General features: G+C 37.8%; 1 protein-coding gene across 1 annotated transcript in view; it reads right to left on the bottom strand.

Moving 5' to 3' along the window:
- ARID2 (AT-rich interaction domain 2) overlaps positions 1-14132 on the bottom strand; it is a 107954-nt gene that overhangs the window by 45430 nt on the left and 48392 nt on the right. The window lies entirely within an intron of this gene.

The raw sequence follows: 14132 nt of genomic DNA on the forward strand, positions 1-14132 counted from the left end.
TGTAGATTACTAATACACATACTGAGGTCAAGTCCAGAAAAACACTTATTTCTTTTTGCCTGACCTAAAAAGAAACAGTATACCAAGCCCTAGCAATTACACGAGAGTAAGAGAATTCAGGGATACCGAGGGCAACAATTCAGGATCAGAAGTTCTGAGCCATGGCTGCAGCTAATGATTATTGGAAATACCTCTGAACCCCTTAAGAAAAAAAAATGCTGATATACTGTACACAGAATGGACTGCAAGCACACAAGTTATATATAACAAAAGTAAACAGTCACACAGCTTGGTAAATTAATTATATCAATTAACAGCTAATTTAGCATTAAAACCCTTAACTTTCAGAACTTTCTGCAGTCCAATATATAAAGTCAACTTAAAAGGCCGACTGTAGCCTTGACTTTACACTGATATGTAGCTGTGTATTGGTTTTATGTGGCAAGGTTTTGGTAGCGGGGGGGGGGGGTTGCAGGGGTGGCTTCTGTAAGAAGCTGCTGGAAGCTTCCCCTGTGTTCGAGAGAGAGCGAGCCCACACCAGCCGGCTCTAAGACGGACCCACCGCCGGCCAAGGCCGAGCCAATCAGTGATAGTGGTAACGCCTCTGGGATAACATTTTTAAGAAGGAAAAAAGTTGGGAGTGAGGAACAGCCGCCGGAGAGAGGAGTGAGAACATGTACGAGAAACAAGCCTGCGGACACCAAGGTCAGTGCAGAAGGAGGGGGAGGAGATGCTCCAGGCGCCGGAGCGAAGATTCCCCTGCAGCCCGTGGTGAAGACCCTGGTGAGGCAGGCTGTCCCCCTGCAGTCCAGGGAGGTCCACGGGGGAGCAGATCTCCACCTGCAGCCCGTGGAGGACCCCACGCCGGAGCAGGTGGGTTCCCGAAGGAGGCTGTGACCCCGTGGGAACCCCGCGCTGGAGCAGGTTCCTGGCAGGACCTGCGGATCTGCGGAGAGAGGAGCCCGTGGAGCAGGTTTTCTGGCAGGACTTGTGACCCCGTGGGGGACCCGCGCTGGAGCAGTCTGCTCCTGAAGGACTGCACACCGTGGAAAGGAGCCATGCTGGAGCAGTACGTGAAGAACTGCAGCCCGTGGGAATGGCCCACGTTGGAGAAGTTTGTGGAGGACTGACCCCGTGGGTGGGACCCCACGCTGGAGCAGGGGAAGAGTGTGATCAGCCCTCGCCCTGAGGAGGTGAAGCGGCAGAAAATAACGTGTGATGACCGTAAACCCCATCCCTGTCCCTCTTGTGCCGCTGGGGGGGCTTGGTGGAGAAATCCGGGAGTGAAGTTGTGCCCGGGAAGAAGGGAAGGGTGGTGGGAAGGTGTTCTGAGATTTCATTTTATTTCTCATTACCTTACTCTGGCTGATTTGTAATAAATTGATCTAATTTTCCCTAAGCTGAGTCTGTTTTGCCCGTGACGGTAATTAGTGAATGATCTCTCCTGTCCTTATCTTGACCCGCAAGTTTTTGTTATATTTTTCTCTCCCCTGTCCAGCTGAGGATGGGGGAGTGATAGAACGGCTTTGGTGGGCACCTGGCATTCAGCCAGGGTCAACCCATCACAAGCTGCAAAACCCTTCATGAAATTATGTCAAGATCACAAAGCTACCTAAATTTAAAAACTTTCATTGTGCTGAAAACTGACAATTCAAGTCAATTAAATCATAATAAAAACATTGTATAATCAGGAAATCACTTAAAACACTTATCCTACTCTTTGTATATGCTAAAAATATTTAATATATGAGAAAAAATACAAGCTTTTGGTATAATTTTTGTCAGTAGACACTGAAGTCATTAACTCACGGTGAATCAGAAAGATTCTAAAAAACCAGTATTCTCATTGACCTCTGGTGAATATTTCACATGCATTAAATTAGTAATTTTTTCATGAAATGAGGTATCAGTGATGTAACCATACCTTTAAAATGTTAGCAAATACTTTTTTTTTTTTTTTTTTTTTTTTAAGAAAATGGTACATTCCAGAAGAAAGGAAAAAATTTCAGAGTTAATAAGGCATATCACGGTGTACTGTATCACATGCAACTATGATTTGTGTCTGACTAGCACTTAGGATATTCAAAGTACTATATATGTTTTGTGAATCTCTGCTATAGTGCCCTCCTTATTACGTAGACTCTTGACTGAATTAAGGAGTCAGCAAAAATCTTCCCTGCACTATCATTTGCGTTTAGGGATTTTAACAGACTAAAAATTACATTTAAATATGGTTGGTTTTTATCTTTAAACTAAAAATCCTCATTTATGCAAATTAGGTTCCAATTTAAAATCTGCAAAAAAGTAAAATCTTATAAAATTGTTTATAACTTTTTAAAACTCATAACTCACTCTCCTACCCACAGGTTTTTAAATCTAAATCCTAATTTTTCTCTTCCACTACATTTTCCTTAGCCTTTTATCCTATTTCTTTCCTTTACCTTACATCTTATATCCAAAGATCAAAACCAAATATAATCCATAGCTTCTATATGACAAAAGGTGATTCTCAGCATATGAGCAAAGACACTACTCCAAGGGGGAAAACTAAAAATAGAATAGTGCACCTCCCTTCTAAAGAATTTATTTTTTGTTGCATTGAAATGGTCATTTAGAGAACCTGACCTAAGTGTTTATACAACTGTTTTATTCTTTCATTTCCTTCTTGCATTATATCAGGGAAGTAATACCATAGCTTTATTCTGCTTTATTATCTGCTTTCAGCTATTCAAGCTTTATTTTTTTAAAATCATTTCCTTCCAATATCAATGAATTGTTAAGCACTCCATAAATGAACGTTACCTTGCTGAATATGGCAATCACACACACACAAAAAGATAAGATGTGACCATTTCCATTTTCTGTATTAGCATTTACTTGAGAACTTCTTAAACATTTTAGGATAACTTTAAAAAAAAAACAACACAAGTACAGGGTTTTTTTTGGGGGGTGTACACACTGGAGAGCATGTTAGAGCTCACTTCAGAACCATGCTCAAGCTCTGCATGGGAGATTAATATTAAATATAGTAGGGGGGTAAGCAATTTAAGAGACAAATACAGACACTGTGGAATATAACTGATAAAAAGATTTTTAAAAGCATGAGGCTGTAGTAACATAGCCAAACATCCAAGTGTATAATCAAAAAATGAATGCCTGGTGAATAATGTACCATGCAGTCTTATGCGTCCCATGACTCCACGCATTCTAAAGCATATCTGTACTGGTTTCTCAAAATAGCCGTGCAGATAGCCTAACACAGCTTAAAAACAAGGTTTACTGGAATAAAACACTCATCTCCAATTGTGAAAGCTAGAAATCCATGGGTTTAAATAATCTAGAAAGTATTTTATTCTTCCAGTGGCAGAAGCATTTATTTAAGACTCACTGTTTTGAACTATGTACACCTATGTACTGACCAGCATCTCTTCCCTATTCTGACAATTCTGAACCCAGAAAATATTGTAATGACTACAAACTGAAAAAATACCAGTGGCTTATGTATTCTGTCAGGCTAAATTCCCACCTGTACGCATTAGTGATTGGTACTTCAAAAGAAACTTAGTAGTAGCTTCTAAAATACTGAGAAAGAACAGAGTTGAGCAAGATCCTGAACTGTGTGAAAGTCTAGTAGTATGCAGTGCCACAATACTTCCAATTTACCCTGGTGCAAAATGAACCATGGGAACAATTAAAATACTTTCAGTTAAAAACACTACTACTCACTGCAAAAGTCTAGTCTTCTGTCTGCTACCAGCATTTGTTTGTTGTCTTTCAAACAGTTCAGTAAATCACTGAATCTGTCATCATCACTGTCATCGTGGTTTGAATGAGTTTGTACTGTAATTGAGGTGATCAATGTTGAAAAGATGATTTCACAAAACTAGTCTAACTTCTGATATCAAGTGACAAGGAAACCTAAAAATCTAAAACTGATCTTTCCTACACAGGCACAAGCATACGCTTTGCTTTGTACTCCTATGAGATCATCAAAAGATGTTGAAATTGAGGAAAAAGACATGTTGAGGAAAAGATATGGCCTTCACAAAGTCCTGAATCAGATTAATCAAATCAATTAATCAGATTAATCAAGTAACTCAAACCTATTTAAACAGAGCCTAAATATATGTGCATTTATGATCAAGACCTAAAGGAGTAGGTCAGAGACAGCTTGACCTTCCCTACTTCTGACCATCCAGTCTCTCACTCTTCAGAGAGCTCATTCAGCAAACAAAGAGGATCCTAGGTTGGCTTTCCACTGATTTTTCAAACTGAATACTGGTCAGATGAATACTAGAGCTGATGCAGGGGAAACACAGGTGTACACAGCTGAGGATGGCAAGATGATGATGCACATGTGCTGTTTCTACACTGGCAGAAGCTATGCTGCCTTAGCTTGTCTAATGGGACTTCAGCAGTGGTGTGGCTAGATCTATTTTCCTCATATTTGTTGGTCTGAGTCAAAGCTTAACCTTAGCATAAAACACCTCCATTACTGAATATAAGGTTTCACAAGAATATTTATAAGATGAAGTAAAAATCCCTATACAGAAATACACATAGTACCTAAAATACAGTTTGCAAATCTATTACCATCTTTTTCTGGACTTGTCCATTCTACCAAGAACGAATAGCTATTTAAGCATTTTAAAAAAAAGTCTTATGTATCATAAAATAATCCATGTTGCTTCATACTTTAAAATACAAATACTGAACCTTATGCTTTTTATTAAAGCCATGTCCCAGCAGAGCTGAACAATATGAATACCCTAGATGTGCTCCTCTGTTAATACCTACTTTATTAAAATGTGTTAGAACAGTTCTGCCAAACACAGAAACCCTGAAATTTCAAAATCTACTTTCCTTCTTCCCTCTCCAAACCCAAACAATTACATTGTTTTCCACTTGGTTTGATTAAGAAAATGGGGGCAGGAGGGAAGAAAAATTTTATGTATGAATTAAAAGACCTTTGCAAATTACAACAGTTGTAATCTTTTTCAGTGTTGACAACTCTCACAAAGCTCTCACAAATGTCTTACTAAATATTTCATAGGAAACCAGTATTCAAATCAACCTTAAGTGATGATCTAATCTTTCCCTATGCCAAAGCAAATACCAACTTTACTTTCTTAAATTCTCAGTTCTTTTTGTTGTTATTCAATTTACCAAAGTTCCACCTCTTCAAAGAGCACTCCCTCTTTGCTATTTCACCCCAAGTTTTGCTGAGGAAAAAACCAAACAAACAACAAAACAAACAAACGAAAAAAAACCCCATAGCAAATAGAAAGACCTTCTACACCTCTAACACATACACTTATTACTTTTAAGATACTGCTCGTTTAGAGGGAGGACGCTTCACTATTTCTATCAAGTTTAACAGCACTGTATTACTGAATTTCAACCATAATAACCAGATCATATTAGACTGCTTTACTATGATTCCTTTATGCTACATAAGCACTGACTGTTTACAGACAGTTGTACAGACCTCAATCCTCCAAACCCTCTTTTTGTTTCCTGCAGAGAGAATGCATGACCTGGAATTTTAGTGTCGAGAAGGAGCTTTGTAAATTAGCTTGTAAATGAGCTTTACTAGTCTTAAATTCTAATCTTACCAGTCTGGCATACAGCTACTATGCAAACAGCAGAATAGTTATCATAAAGACAGGTCTTCCTCTAAAGATACAAGAAATTTAATAATAATAAAACGGAGCTTTTCTATTACTGAAAAACAGTTGTGCAAAAGCTCATAATCAGATAGTTACAAAAGGCTAATCTCATGCTTCAAAACAACTTAGATCTGTAGCTATAAACTAGAAATGCATACTTTGATCACAGAAAAAGGTTTCTAGGAATTCAGAATGCTTCCTTAATTTAGCAAAGTCACAGGCGGTATACATCAACAATACAGGTCTCAATCTTCCAGTCTGCTCTTTTAATTTCAATGCCAACTGAATGATTAGGCCCTGAAAGAGAAAGATGCAGCTAATATGTACAAAAAAGAACTAAAGCAACTAACTAAATGAAGGACCAGAACAAAACTACTAATGAAACAAGCAATGTATATGGGATATAAAAGTTTCAAAGACATCTGAGGAAAAAACCTAACTACTATGCTGAAGCCTTGGTGAGAATGGAGTAATGAGGAAAACTGCCTTCTGTACATAACATTGAAAGGCGCTCCACACTGTTAGCATGGCATCTTGAACTGGTGATAGCCCAGTGCACACACGATCCAAAATATTCAAGAAACTGAAATGCAATGAAACCCAGTGGCAATTTACATCCGCTCCCTCCTTTCAGCTTGGATCGCACGTCTATTCTGAGAGGCTGAATTAAAGAAAAACCAGCCAAAAAAAAAAAAAAACAACAAACAAAGCATGGAACACCACCCCCAGGAAAAAAAAAACAACCACAAAACCAAAAAATGAAAGAAAAAATCCCAAACAAACAAAACCTAAACACCAACACAACAAAAAATCCAAACAAGCAAACAAAAAAACCCCAAACACATGCACATACCTGGTGAATAGCTAGAACTACAGGATATGCAAAGTACTGAAATATGGGAAAATACATGGGCAACCAGAGACATGTGAAGTCTGGCTACTTTTTGAATGGCAAGTCATTTCAATGCTTCCTGAAAACTTGCTTCCTTTAAGGATCCCTTGAGTTGGAAATCAAAAGATAATACCCCTTTGAAAATCAAACTGACATATTACACATTCTGTTCCTGTGACAGAACTTCAATAAGTCATTTTGTTTCACTCAGGTCCATGAGAAAATAAGTTCCGTGAAAATGGCTAATATTTTTGTCCATTAAAAATACTTATTTAAATAACAACACAGGTTTTTATTCAGTCAAGTTAGTTTCAGGCTTGTTTTTCAGATATTTGGGGAAAAAATATCAATGAAAGTCAGTCTACACTAGACACAGCTAGTGGCACGCAGAATTTACTATCAACAGTAGCCCTGAATGGGCTTACAGTACACCGCCACTCTCAAGCTAAGGTTTGGGGGACATTTCTGCTACCTTCTGAATCTGCTTCTCATGAAAGTGGAGAATTTGAATAAAAAAGCATCTAGACTTTCAGATTATGGTGGTCTCAGATTGAAAATTTAGAGTACACCACATACTCTCTTAGCATCTGTCAACCTGTTTTGTGTATTGGTATAACATATCTGGTTTATTTGGATATTTTGGCTCCCTATACTAGGACACAGTAGATTTGCCAAATACAATATATTAAGCCAGTGCCTGGCAAAACAGTGATGCAGCATCAACCACCACAGTCCAACTACCAATTCCTTACCTCTGTATTAGACTTAAGGACAAGCAGGTACCATTCCTACCAGAGCTCTCCACCCAATCTTTCCTGGAACTGTCTTTTTGGCAGCATTATTAGCAAGGGATTGACAACATGAACTTGCACCAATTCTGTTAGCTTGAACACCTTCTGTTACGAAGCAAGACAGACATGCTCTTCCTGCTCATTCTCTTGCATCCCCTCTCCCTATTTGCAATCTCATCAACAACAACATCCTAAATAATCACGAGACAAAATCCTTACCGCAATAAGGATTTCACACTACTCCATATTCCAGTTTGTGTCACCCTAAGTGAGAATTGTTGCATACTGTCTCTTTGCGCCTAATTTGACATGACTGTTACCCTGATCTGAAAGACTAAGGAATTCCATGGTGGCAACGCTATGCCAACTAGAAAATTGTCAGAACAGGGGTCCATGCTTGGGTAAAACAATAAAAGTAACTAAAAATATTAGAGGCAGCAGGGGAAAACAAAATGTAAAAGCTACCTATTATTGTAAGATTTGGAAGTTAAAAAAAAAAAACAAACTCTCAGACTTCCAAAAACATTCCTCCCTAATACACGCAACACACTGGTACTTGCACTCAGGTGTGGTTTACCCAGTTGTACATCTAACTTCTTTACAAAGGACAACTCATTAACTTGTGGTGCCAATCAAAAGCTGCAACCTTTTTAAAAAGCTAACATCTTTATCAGACAATCCATTATAGTCCTATATAATGAATCTATGCCTGTTACAGTTACTTGAAAATCCATTTATGAATCCTAATAGCAGGCAGTATTTTAATCACAGAGAAGGCTGTTTCTCAGCAGGGACAAAGCGCTTATGCTCGACTCGCCTGCTGCTACTGCACACAGCAGAGACTGGTGCCACACTCTGGAATGAAACTCCTGCCTAGACCTTAACGAAGCTGCTGCTGCAGCTGCCCCAAGTAATGATCTAACTCATTTACTCATCTCATAGATGTTTGCTTACAAAACCCCTGTCCCAAGAGTTAACCTAACTAGTTTTTGGAAATGTCAAACTCAACAAACCGCTTCAAGGCTCTGCTCAAACTTCTAGCATACACCAACAAGCTGCCTCTAACTTGATTTCGTATCCGAGTGTTTCGCCAGTGCCATCGGCAATCTCTTCAGGGCTTTTTTCCTTGGCCCCGAGGGCATGATGCATTCCAATTCAACACTTACATCATATTATTGTCAGAACTGACGCTTGCAGCTGAATCCTTCAAAACAATGTTTATGTGTTTTCCATCTTCATGTTGTCTAACTCGGAAACTGAGTATCTCACAAATAAAACACCCAGTGAAACACTCCACATATGACCCTCAGCAGTACTTGTTTGATTTCTGGCTTACTGTGACCCCCTAGTAAGACAGGCTGACAAATCAAGACTCTTAAATCCGTACCTGGCCAGCTTGCCAGATGAGTAGGGAACTCCATCAGTTGTGCTTTTCAAACATCTGGCCTGGTGCTCCACTTCATGGCTGCAGAACACTGTCCTCCAGCCTGGGCTGGCCTGTTCGGAGTCAGTTCCCCTGCAGCCCCATCTGACCATATGCACCATACCAGGGACTCCGCAACTCCAGCCTCTACCCTGACATCATCCTGCTACATGTTAGGAGAATTGTGAGCAAACTCAGAAGGCCCTGTGCAGATAAAACTTCGTCTAAAACCTTTGCACAGATCCACATATAAACTAAGATTGCATACACTGGAATTTAAATGTGTTAATAACATTTTGTAAACACAGGTTACGTGAGACTACGTGGTAGATGGTGCAATTTGTGGTTTGCTTGAAACTTGGTTAAAAAATTCTTAACCTACCAAGAAGCCTTTGTAAACAGAAAAAAATCATATACATGCCTTCACAAAGTTCTGAGTATTTGTTAAGACAAGATATATTATTCAGTGTTAGAAAAAGAAGTGTAAAATTCATGAGCATTAGCAATACTGAAAGTTTCACTTTGTTAGACATTACAACAAGAAAAAAATGCAATGCTTCTAAGTAAAAAAAAAATTTCATTCTAAAGTCACTGAAAATACATTCTTAATATCTATGGGAACACCAAGAGGAAAGAAATTAAGAAACTGTTTTATGCTTTCACACTAATAATGCTCCAGTTTAGAAGGAAAATAATAGAAGACATATGCCAGCCAACTAAAGTGTGTACGCTGGAGCACAACTTCAAAAAACTGGGGTGGCTGGGGACTGACAACACAAGCCTCTGAAGAACTGCACTACCAGGAACTCCAACAGATTCTGGATAAATACACTGTGTAACTGAGAACAGGAGAAGAAAACAGGTATTTTGACCATCTCTAAGTTAAGAGAAACTCTGTGTTACTACAGAAGGAGGGGAGAGGGAATAAAAAGTCCTAAAATAAAAGGCAAAAGTTTCATTCACCATGAAGATTTGTTAGCCAAAATAGTAGCTGAAAGCAAATTTAGTCCTCCTCCTACTTCTACATTCCTTTAACTTTCCTCTAACTCTTCTTAAATGCTGTGGCCAAATCCATCAGAAGGACTGCATGGGAAAGTTTCCACACAGCAAAAGCAGTGGGCCCAGTTGACAAAAAGTCTTGACACAGTTAAGCAACTAAATTCTGGTCTACTAGGCTGTAACTGACACCAAAATGCATTAACACCTGCTCTTTTGAAATTAAGATATTTCACTTACAGGCTTGTTTTCATTTATTTTTAAATTTAATTTAAACTGAATCCACTTCTGATCCACAGCTGCAGTCCACAGTTATTTTCCAGGACTAACGCTTCTACTGCATTCTCACTGCTTGCCAAAAACAATTCAAAACCAGCATCACCTCTTACTGCTTCAGCAGCTGTTTCATTAGATCTGATGGGCTTCATATCCAGGAATATCTGAGCTGTACCATTATTAATAGTATTACTTCTCCAGTCTGTATCTGGGAATTAACTTTTCAACAAAGGCAATTCCCAGATGTATTCATCTTACTAATATTATAGTCATTCTGTTGCCATCTAGGATGACAGCTCATCAAGTCGGTCAAGTATTATAGCAGTCTGTGTTCAGCTCTTCAAACAGAACATCAGAATCCTGCTGATTTTTTGCTATCTTCATAACATGCTCGCAAATTCTAGAAAAAACACAAAGTTTCTCTATTTTGAGATACTGTCTACAGTACCACCTGAATTTCCCCACAGTGCCTGAACACAAGAGTACCTGAATGGCCAAGATGCACTAACGTAAATGGTACCATGTTAGAAAGCACGGTAGGCACATGCAGGAAATTGTAACCAAGCATTGTGCGGCTTGCCCAAAGCAAGTCACAATAACATACTATCACCCACACCAGCCATCTAGTTTCAGGCAGCCACTGAAATCCCAAATGCCACCACATTACGAAAGGCTCTACAACAGTTTTCAGTGTTCCTGTATCCACTGCAGAGCTGGTAGTGATACATGTCTCTACTCTGTAAGATGCATTGTGATACAGTAATAATAATACTTTCAACTAAATACAGCTTCCTACATAGCATTAGTTATACACAGCATGTCTTGTCATATCTGTGAGTCTGCACAGAATGTAAAAACTTGTGTTCAGTGAACACTATTTAGGTCACTAAGTCAAGCGTCAAAGTAAATACTAAAAAAATCACTTGTAAACATGCATTCTTTCACACATACATGCTAGGACTGCATGGTATTTTGATGGCAACCAACATATTTATCTTATAAATGTATTTAAAGAGGAAATATTTTTTTAATATATACATAAAAGAACACATATTTATTTTAACAAAATTCAGAACACAAAGTTATCATTCCTACACAGTGTGATAACTTGAAGCATGTTTTAAAGCTGGGGACTTCCATTTAAAATAGTGACTCATATTTTGCCAAACATTAAAGCTAAAAATCTAGTAGTCGCTCATAAGATTAGAAACAAGCAAAAGTACATTAAATATATTATGGGCTTTGATCACCACAGATTAAACTGTCCTTGTTTTGGCTGAGATAGAGTTAACCTTCTTTCTAGTAGCTGGTATAGTGTTATGTTTTGGTTTGAGAATAATGTTGATAACACACTGATGTTTTCAGTATAAACACTGCTTAGCAACAACAAAGTCAAGGATTTTGCAGCTTCTGATGCCCTGCCAGCAAGAAGGCTGAAGAGACACAAGAAGTTGGGAGGGGACACAGCCAGGACAGCTGACCCCAACTGGCCAAAGAGGTATTCCAGACCATGTGACGTCATGCCCAGTATATAAAGTGGACGGAGTTGGGCCAGGAGGGGATCGCTGCTCAGGAACCGACTGGGCATCGGTCGGCAAGTGATGAGCAATTGCACTGTGCATCACTTGTTTTGTACGTTACAATTCTTTTATTATCACTGTCTTTTTATTATCTATTATTGTTGTTGTTATTATTATTTATTTTATTCCTTTCTGTCCTATTAAACTGTTTTTATCTCAACACACGAGCTTTACTTTTTTTCCTCCCCAATTCTCTCCCCCATCCCACTGGGTGGGGGGGAAGTGAGCAAGCAGCTGCGTGGTGTAGTTGCTGGCTGGGGTTAAACCACGACAACAACCAAGTGTTCCGGAATTATTTCTTGAGAGAAGCAACTGCATACATAAAGACATTGTAATGCAAATACATGTGTAGACATTTAATGTATATTGTGTACAAAGTTGTGTAACTTTCAGAATGGTGAACACAAGTAGTTGTTAAATTGGCTGGAAGACCTACTGACTCTATAAAGCTATATAGACAACAAACAAATACATAATTAACTATATAAAGAAAACTATATGCATTATAAACAGGCATAGATTCATTTGCCCACTACCCACGTTTATTATTTAACTACTATGAAATCCAAATTAAAGATTTTTGCTTTTGTTTCTTTTTTTTTCCCCACTTAATGCCAAAAAAAGGAGAAAGAAAGAACGCTTATTACAGCAATACAACATTCTGTCAGTGCATTGACTGAAGAGTTGTTCTCAAAGAGAAAAATTCTATGGCAATTCAGTCTTAGCTTTTTCCCCAAGTTCAGGATGCAAACTGGCCTTGTAGTACCTACAATTAAGAAGGTGATTCCATGTTGTCTTTAGTTTACAATTCCATTACCAAATATGTAAATAGAGAAGACTGGTATTTGCACAACAAAACTAAGAACCATTCCCTTGTGCACTTTCAAGGACTTCATTAATGTTTTTAGAAAAACTAGGCCCGTGTTTTTTTTTTTTGTATGCGAGAAGTAAATTCCTTAATTTTCTGCCTACTAGCTGTTACACAGAAGTTATTCACACAGCAATAATGCCCTGAAAAGAACTTATCCTACCAGGAATTTCCAGGTCTTTGAGTTTCTCTCAAACCATTATATATAACACAGATATCTACAGTATTACAGAAGGTAATAATCACTCACATTGTGTTGGCTATACAGAATAAATTTCTCCTATAAAGGTATAATCTAGCAAAATATCACAATATGTGAATGGTCTCACACCACATACTTATGATTACAATTATACACTTACTCAAAACACTTTGCTAAACTGGAATCTGTCTCATCTGCAAAGACTTGCATACTTCTTTTCAACTGCAAATACTTATCTTGCATGTTTCTGAAATTTAGGAATATTACACATTTTTCAGACTGCAGTGAAAAGACAAAATTACTCTCAGGACTTAAAACACTAAAAAATTTATAATATCTCATATTTGCATATTTCATTATAACTATGCCAACAGAAATGTTGCTTATGCATGTTATTCAAACACTCTTAACACAAAACACAGCAGCTTCTAGAATGAGGCTTCAAAGTCCAGACTCTGCACAGGTAAAGTACTATCTTAATTGTTCGAAAATAGTCCTTTATCCCTGGCCTATTATTAATGCACACTCTTTGCTACATTCTAGCACAACTTTGACAAGAAGGGCTGATAAGGTTCCTGTAGGAAGCCTCGTAATTAGAAGGATGTTATACCAGAGAATAGTAATTGTAGATTTAAATCTCATGAAAACAGCAGTCTAGAAATAGGTTTTCTAGATTTCGGCAATTGCTCCAGACACCACAGTAAACATTTCCACAATCCTTCTTTCAGCCTTGTTCAGCAGTTACTAAATAAAAGCATAAAACACAGAATAAAAAAAAAAGAATTTAGTGATATCTAATGCTTATAGGTTGTTTCTTAAATTTACTGAGTAAGTCTACAAGTCTTTATTAAAAATACATTGCTACGCCATTTTTTCACCTCATGTAACTAATGTCATCATTAGATTCTGCACAGAATTGGCAATTTTAACAGTTGCTCTTCTCTGCCTTCATCTTATGAATCAGTCTTCTCCTGCAATTAAATCTATTTACAATTTCTCTGCTAATCTGTATTCCACACTTTGACCACATAATCAAAGCAAATGTATTAGTTTACATGGCCCTATTTATGTGGTAAATCAAACAAAACCATGAAAATTAATTAATTCTTGAATACTTTACCACATGGATCAAATTTTCATGAAAAAAGTGAGAATGGAATAATAATAAAAAAAAAAATCTGAGTAAGAGGATCCTGCTGGGATTCTGCACAATAGGAACATAAACTCTTTAAGTTCTACATGGAGAGGAAAAAGCTGCCTTGGGAGCAAGTCCCTTCTTTATCTCAAGATCTCACTAGAAATTAGTTTTTAAGAAGGAATGCAATCTGGCCTTCATAAATATATTCAACTTAAAAATATCTGTATGTTTTAAATAAACACAAGCATATCCAGACTAAAACTAAAATAATAATGACTAATTTTACATCTTTTGATC

Source organism: Buteo buteo, chromosome 28 (genome assembly GCF_964188355.1).
Source record: "Buteo buteo chromosome 28, bButBut1.hap1.1, whole genome shotgun sequence".
Taxonomy (NCBI): Eukaryota; Metazoa; Chordata; class Aves; order Accipitriformes; family Accipitridae; genus Buteo; species Buteo buteo.